The sequence below is a fragment of the Sciurus carolinensis genome, chromosome 12 (genome assembly GCF_902686445.1).
Source record: "Sciurus carolinensis chromosome 12, mSciCar1.2, whole genome shotgun sequence".
Lineage (NCBI taxonomy): Eukaryota > Metazoa > Chordata > Mammalia > Rodentia > Sciuridae > Sciurus > Sciurus carolinensis.
In genome coordinates this window covers 7,554,731-7,563,651 of record NC_062224.1, presented here as the reverse complement: position 1 = coordinate 7,563,651, position 8,921 = coordinate 7,554,731, and positions in this window count along the sequence as shown.

The following is an 8,921-nucleotide window of genomic DNA, read 5'->3' as shown; positions in this document are numbered from 1 at the left end:
GGGTTGTCTGACTCGGTTCAGGAGGCGGCGGCGCGGACTTGGCACCGCGCGGTGTCCCTGTCGGCCTGGCGAGCTGGAGCTGGAGAGGCCCTGCCGGCCGGGCCAAGTCCTTAGCCAGCTGGGGCCCGCCGGGGAAGGAGCGCCGGCCGGGGACTGGACGGCCGTCCTTCTTCCTGCCCTCTCTCCTGCCAGTTCAGAGTGACCACCTGTTTTCGTCGATCTTGCCCTGGTTGCGCCTCCCTATTGTGGCAGCCGTCAGCGTTCCCTCTGACCCTCCTGTTACATTAAATGACCTTTTCTCAGGCATCTCTTTCCCTTCTTTGCCTCTCCTTCAACCACTCCTCCATTCCTGTGCATCGGTTGTGCTGGTTCTTCTCCACCGTCTAGAACTCAGCCTTCTCTGCTAACTTACCTCCCTACTGCCTCCCCCTAACTGGATACTCCTCAAGAGCTTGTCCTCCACCTGTGCTCTTCTTCTCCAGTCTCTTTTTGTGAATGGTGGCTTCTCAGACAGAATCCACGTGGATACCTCCGGGAAACAGACTTTTCCAGCCTGAGTTCTGTCACAGTTCCAGGTTCAGAAGTGTTCGACCACTTATGAAATTCCTGCCTTTATGATTCCAAATATGTCAAACTCAGCATATCTGAAAACCAAAACTCACCACCATCTGCTTTTTATAAGTAGACCCTCCCCCACTGTGCTATTTAGAGAGGGCAGTCCACACCTGGACTCCCACGGGGACAAACATAAGATTGGGCACACAGCGGAGAGCTGGGCAGACCAAGAAACAGGACAGTGGATAAGACATGCAGGGGCAAAGATGAGGTCAGGAAATGGAAAGAAAGGGCCCCAAAGATGCATTAAATCCCAAGAAGAGCAGAAGAGCATAAGGCACAGTAGAACCACATAGTACATCAGGAGAACCAAGGGGACAGTTGGAGGACAGTTGGGAGACAGGTCCTCTTGAGGAAACCTGAGGAGAAAGTAGATAAGGAGGGAGCACTTGGACATTTAGCATTATAATTTCCATTTGAGGTACAAGGCTCCCAGGTAAGCCAGGGCTATGTCCCTGTATAAGGGCTAGTACTGAGTCAAGCGCTGTTCAAAGCAGTTGATCCCAGATTCATTCATTTAACTCCTTTAACAACCATATGAAGTGGGTGAGGAAACCAGGCATGGCAAGGCTGGTAACCAGCACATGCTTGTACAGCTAATGGGCAGCAGGGTTGGGTTTGAACCTTAGTGGCGTGTCTTCTGCCAACCTGCTTTTACCTTACTGCTTCTCAGTAATTCCCCCTCACTTCTCTATTCTTTGAACAAGTTCTCTTGTTCTTACAAGATAATGTCGCTCATAAATTCCCAACATTTCAATATTGAAAATCATCTTCAATCACAATTTTCTCACTTAACTAAACTCATGTTTCATTCATCAGCAAGTTAGATAAGCCTGCCTCCTGTGTCTTTGTGGCACTTCTCAGGGAAGCCTCCAATATCATTAAAGTTCCCTGACTAATTAGAACAAATAAATTTAAAAAAAAAATTCACTGACTACAGTCATTTTCTAGACCACTGGACATTCTGCCCACCATTTCTCAGATTAGCAAAACTATTTACTCGTCGCCTTTTTTTTTTTTTTTCAGGTTCCCCATGTTCCCTTAATCGATTCCACTTTTCCTATAGCAAGCTCCTCTTTCTTTTATTCCACTATTTAGACAAGACGAGTCAATCCTTTATGTCAGATAGGAAACTGTCCTTTAGCTTTAACTCCAGGCAATAATTGAAAGATATTTTAGATTTGTATGGCACTTTAATGTTTACAAAATGCTTTATTTTTTTAGTATTTCAAAAATTCTCCCAACGGTCTTCTGATGTGGTATTAAGTTTAGATGTTTGCTTCGTATCCAAAGTCACACAACCTTAAGTGGCAAACAGGACTAGACCCAGCCAATGCCCATGTCTTTTCAGCTAAACACAAACATCTATATAAATAGTAGGTACAGGGGACAGAACTTTTTACATGATAATAAGATACCAATATATGTGATTTTCTTGGATTTATGCTGTACACTGAAGACTACTTGTTCATATAGAAGAACATTAAGAGAAAGTAACTGATGAAAAGAAAGGATATTAATATTGATGTCAGAAAATAAATGTGATTTTATAAACCCTGACAATGAAAAACTGACTGGTATTGCTATTTTTACTATTTTCCTAAGAACTTGAAATTATATCTTTCTAAATAACTTGTTATTTTTCAAGTAGCCTGAGCTGTGATGAAGAGTGAGAGGTCCCAACTTCCGGCTCCTGCTCCAATTTGCAAGCAAAGTGAGCTACAGTACCTCACTTAACTCCTTTGAGCTCTGATTTCCTCTTTCACAAAAGAAGGGGATCACAGCACCCACCCCCCACCCCCCAAGAATTGTTTTATGGCAACTGTGCAAGATATGTATGCAAAACACAAGGCACAAAATGAGAAGCACTAATGTAACGACTCACTAATAAAATTTAACTCGAAAACTTTATTTGGGTCAAAGTGTATTAAGTGCCACATTTTTTATCAGGAATTCTTAGTTTCCACAGATGCCAAGAAAAATCATTCCTGACCGTACTGGTAAAACCTAGGGAAAAGCTGCATAAACCCTCTAGCTTCGCTTGCTTTCAGATACTCGCTTTTAGTTGACTTAAAAATCACTAACCTTGGAGGTCACACAGCTGAGCAATATATTATTAGTCTCCCACCAGCTTTCTGTAGATAATACCTCTGATGTGTGGGTTATGATGATAACGGTTGCCTAGGTTACCTTTCAGGGACTTGAAGGCCACTTTTGTTGAAACCACTGACTCTTGGGCCTGTGCAAGTCTCCTGTGGGTGACTTTTTGATGCTGGGAGGCCCAAAACTCTGGCGCAGCAGTTTTCTGAACATGTGTCCTGTGAAGAGCTGCGACATTGATCGCACATATCTAATTACGTCACCTTGAGTTGTTTTCCCATGCCTTAAATCACCTGCTTCTTTATCCCATGAATATCCCTAAACCCTGTCTTCAGCAAGGTGGATTTGAGACTTACCTTCCTGTGCTTGGTGCCTCATGATTAAACGCTCCTTTGCAAAACTGGTCAGTGATTGGCACACTCCCCTGCAGGCAAAACAGTTCAGTTGCATTTGGCTATGCAGAACCTGTGTTATTTGCTAGCTTTTCAAGGGATAAGGATTAACCCATAAAAAGAAGAGACATAAACACCTTCTCATTGTGTATCTGTGGGTGGGACATTGAAAAGATGGAATGAGAAACAACCGTTTGCCAGGAGCTATCTGCTTTTAAGTTGTCCAGCCACAGAGGATGCCTGTGAATGCACAAACACCACACTCGTCATGGCAGAGCTGTGACATCAGCAGTGGGCTACCAAGCATCTTACCCCACCTGTGTGTTGACCAGAATCGCCATTCCTCCCTGTCAGCTCGTGATTTGTCTCCCTGTCTGTGGCTTCCTGAGGCAGGTGTGTGTGTCTCAGACTACTGAGAAGTTTCACCATGAGCACTGCTCGTTTCCTTCTCTGGGGACACCAAGCTGTCAAGGTCCTTTGTTTGAGGAGTATTGAAAACCACCTTCAGCAGAAGGCAACTTGCCAGTTCTGAACCACAGATGTGCAGGCAGCAGAACTCAGAGACTGCGCCTTGTGATGGAGGAAGGCTCAGCAATACTGAAGGGCACCCTGGAGGGGAGCTGCCAGGCTTCCGCCTGCCAGGAACTTCCTGGTAAAAAGTCTTATTTTCCAGACCTTATTTTGTGAGATTGTCTCCTCTGTTTCACGTTTTTGTTGCTGTAATTCTGATTGGTGAGTCCCTCTTGCAGCGGACTCAGTGCCAGGGAAATGGGACTAACTTCTTGCCTGAAAGGAACCTGTGTGTGAGGATTAGCCATCATAGCTGTCCTGCGTGGGTATTAAGAGGGCTCCCGTGGGTCTGTAGGACATTTCCCTAGATCTTAGGAACTGTCCTGGCCAACTCACCAAGCACGAGGCATAGGCTGCTCTGAAATAGCTCCATGTTCCCCAGGGACCCCTGATTTCCAAAAGAGGGAGCCAACTCCTCAAGGGCAGGGACTGTGTCTCTTTTGCTGTTCCTCACAGCAAGCAGCATTGCCCTGAGCATTCCTTGTGGCTGAGGGACTCTGGGGATTGGAAGCTGGGCTGAGTGAATTCCCAGCGCAGCCAGGTCTGGAACAGTCGGAATCTGTGAGCTCCTCGGTCTTACAGAACTGGCCATGTCACACCAACTGTGCACAGCCCTAAATTAGGTCAGAGAAACTGGACCACAGGGAGAAAGACCCACACTGGCCCTTCAGCCTACGGACAGCCAGGGACCACTCCAGGGAAGGTGCACAGGCCTGGGCTCCTCAGACGGACGCTGGTTCCCGGAAGTGATGAGAGATGCTGAGGGCCTGGGGTTCAGAGGCCGCACTCTTGAGTCCTATGAAAGTCTTTCCCCAGATGAGTCTTCACTCAGCCGGCCAACTAGCAGTCCCACACGTTCCATGCTGAAGACTCACCGTAATTGAGGGACCCTAAAGGCAGGTAGGAGGAACTCTCACTAACCCCCAGTGGCAGAGTTCCACCCATTGGCGTTGCTTCTGACTCTTGACCTGTGGCCTCTGGTGTAAACTGATGCTGCCTCAGGTCCTGGACAGGGGTCCGTGTCAAAGTGATTGGTGCCAAGAGAACTCACTGGAGCAGGAAGATGTCACAGGTTTACTCATCTCTATTCTCCTTTGATACTGAAAACTCAAGGGAAGGAAATTTCACCTGAGTGGCATTACCTAGCAAGCGGATTTTGTTCATATCAACACTAGAATTGTGTCTGTCAACCCAGTTCTGGGAGTCTTGTGGAATCTTAAGTCTCGCTACAGAACAGGTTTGAATTCAACAGGGAGGTCCCGGGAAGTACCCTCATTTGTAGAAGGCAGTTCCGCACTAGGAGGCATTAGAATCACCCTCAAAAGTAGCAACCAAGCATTCTTTTCTGACATATGTAATGATTTAAGAGTGTGGGCTCCATGTTTGGACCCCATGTGATCCTGGACTAGTTTTTCATCCTTACTAAACCTCTATTTCTTCACCTGTAATGCCTATAGAGTAGGGCTGGTGTGGAGGGGAACTAATAAAAGGTAAAATGTCCATCACATGCCTGATAAATGTGCAAAAAGATAATTTATATATTATTATGTATTACCTATGTTCTTATTAAGTGCTAGGTTACAATAATACTTCCTAAATTTGTTTGCTCATTAAATTCTCATTGAATCTTTATAACTGCAATGCAGGGAAACTTTTCAGTATGCCAAGTACTTCTTAGTGTCTCACAATAGCTCAGTGAGGTGGGAATGATCATCTCTGTTTTACAGATAAGAATGCTGCTTTTGGAGAGCTGAGTGGCTTGCTCGGCATCACACTAGGGACCAATGCCAGGCCACTGAACTCCAAAGCGCTCTTTCTGTTTTGCTGTTTTCCAGGAGTCACTTTGTTCCTGACCTTTCATGCTATTGATTTTTGGTATTTGATGGCAGTGTGTGATAGATTGCATTTGAGGTCATATTTTTAAATAATCCCACTGCATAGGTGTTTGGCCAAAACACTATATGTATACATAGGCAGGGTTTCTTATGTGCAAACACTCTATTTTCATCCTCACAACATCACATGCAGGTGGAACCATTGCTTCCTGCGCCGATGAACTTCTGGCCTTGCTCATGCCAGAAGTGGTTGATAAGGGATGTTTCTGTGTGTTAATTATAACACCAATATATGAGTCATTCTATCATACTAACACATTGATGACATTCTCTCCATTTTGCAATGCCCTAAAGGACTTTTAAGTTTAATAAATATCTTGCAGCCTCTTTCTTAGACAAGATTTGTGATAATAAAAATTTGGAATCTGAGTTCTCATGTTTGATTGATTGATTTATAAATGATTTCTAACTTCTATAGGCAGAGCTTCTTAAGATTAGCATCCTGCAGCATACCCAAAAAGAAACTTGAGGTAAGTATATTGCAACAGACATCTGAATTCTTGGTATTTATGGAAGCTGGTTAAGCAGCTAGTTGTGCTGTCTACGCCTCAGGGTAAAAACTGGAAAAAATGATCTTGATGATGTGATAATATTGTCACAAGTTTTAAAATTGATTATGAAGGTCTGCCTCAGGAAAGCATGATGTTCCAGAAATTTCAGTTTCCCAGGGAGAGAAAGCTTAAAATTTTAATCCCAACCCCGCCACCAGTTTTTAGATTACTAGTAAGCTAGGGCCTTTCACTCCGATTACTTTTGATTTTTTAAAAAAGGTTTATTAAAATAATATTTATTAATATTAAAAGAATATCAGTATTCAGAATGTATCAGTTTACATGGTTTAAGTTATGCTGTGATACTAACAATTCCAAATCTAAGCACCATGTTCTTTCTCTCTAAAGCTTCCTGCCCACTACTGTTGAGTGAATGTGTCCTCCCCAAAAACACGTTGAAGCCCTGACACCCAGTGTGATGACATTTGAAGATGAGTCTTTGGAAGGTGATTAGGTGTAAAAGAGGTCAGGAGGATGCAGCCCTCATGATGAGATTACTGCCTTTGTAAAAAGAGAATCTGAGAACTTGCTCTCCTCACCCCTCCTTGCACATGAACCAAGGACAGGTCATGTGTGGACACAGAGAAGGCAGTCATCTACAAGCCAGAAGAGAGCACTCGCCAGAACCCAACCACGCCAGCACGCTGATCTTGAACTACCAGTCTCAAAATTGTGAGAAAAACAAATTTATGTTTAAGCATCTAGCCTATAGTATTTTGATCTAGAAGCTCAAGTTGACTGAAACACCCACCTTAGGTATGCAGGGGCTCTGTTCAGGATGGTCACTGAGGAAACCAGACTGCTGGGCAGGTGTTGAGACATTTGCTATGCTAAAGAAAAGGGAGAGTTTGACAATGAAACGTGTCAGCCTCGATTCGTGGTCCAGAATTAGTCACAGGATATACAAAGAAGTGGGGAGTAATAGAGTTATTTTCAAACAGTACTAATGTCTACCACATTGGCATCTAAAGCAGATGCACTATAAATCTATGTCAAATCGATAATCCAAAAATTGTGTAAGATATAAGATAAAAATCAAAATACTTTTTTTCAATTAGAAAATTGGGTCCTATAACCTTTACATTAAGAGACAGGCAATCAACCCTGTATTATCCATTCATTCCAGTTTCACAACCTTACTGGCTAATATAGATACAAATCTGCTATATAAATGTTCACTTATTGAAAAACTTCAGAAACACACCAATATCTCTGAAAACTGACAAAGTAAAATTCCCAAACTCTTAAGCAAACACAATGAGGGGTCACTGGTGATTAATTCCTATGTGGTGTTTTAGAATATCCTATTTCCTTCTTTCCAGTGTCTATTGATACCAGTCTTCAATGCTCACTCTCCGTCAGGACTCATGCAAATGAGCTTTGATTTGTTTTATTAAGTTATTCTCATGTTCAAAATTTCAATGGCAGAGTCCCATGCCAATATCAGTAAAAATAGTTGAAACACATTCAAAATGAAAATAACTGGAAGTGATAGGTAGAGAAAATGGAATCATACTGAATTTTAATAATTTTAAACTAAATTCAGATATAACACTTAATGATTTGATATGTTTAGGTAAAGATAGATTGCTCCCTGCTATCCCTGGCTCCCTCGGAGGGTGCTTCCAGTATTTCAGCTCCCACAACTTGCTCTTTTTCTCCTGACTGACCTTGGTTCCCATGAGCAAATATGAGCATCTAAATTATTTGTAAAAATAAAATATAAAAAGTATAGGTTGAAAAAGTAGAAGACCTAGAATGGCTTTGACTGGCACACATGGTAGGTGCAGGTTTGCCGTTCTGTTACGAGAGTGGCAATTCCAGCTCTTTCCCACGCCACGCACTAGCAAGTTTAACAATGAAGACGTTCCATTCCTGTTGCAGGGCCAGCTAGAAACCCAGGCTCGTCTCATATCGAAACAATGGAAAGTGTCAACAATATTTTTTAAACACCCTCCGAAACTATGCAAAGATTATTTAGGAAGGAATTTTTGATGGACACAGAGAGGGAAAACCACATGAAGACACATGGGCAGAGACAGCCATGTGGCAGGATGACAGGAACAAAACCTGAGGAACACAAGGGATTACAGGCGAATGTGAAAAACTGGAAGAGACAGGAAGGACTGTGCTCTGGAGCCCTTGGAGAGCCGGCCCTTGATCTTGGATGCCGATCCTCCTCAGGTGTGGACAGTACATATCTGCTGCTTATGTCATCCAGGCCTTTGTACCTTGTTCCAGTAGCCTCAGGAACCTGGTGTACAAACACATGGAAGTCTCAGGAATCATTTTACATTTGTTCTCAAATGCTCAGTACTGTTTATCATGGCAGTACAAATAACCATCTGTCATCATTTGATGAACAAATCAAATATGAAGTCCAAACAAGATGAGCCATGCGTGAAGAGTAATCATCATACTTAAAAAATAGTTGCTCGAAGAGTAACAACACAAACAAAAACATGACCTACACACAGAAAGACATCATGTCTTCTTTAAACATGCTGAAAGGCGTTCAGATTCACAAGGAACATGATGAGATGCTACCGATCAGTTGACACACACTGGTAGCTGCTGTGCTCAAAGCTGTATTGTATGAAATACTTTAGGGGAATATAACAGTACTTCACTCCTTATCTGTGTTCAAGAAATTTTCATCTTAATTGGGGAGACAGGAACAGGTAACAGTCTAAACCAGTTCCATATACATTTATAAGCGGCCAAAGCTCCACGTATGCCCTTCTTTCCCCTACCCTGCTTTTCTCCCTGCTGACCTTCTTCTTGCCCTCCCTGGTCTG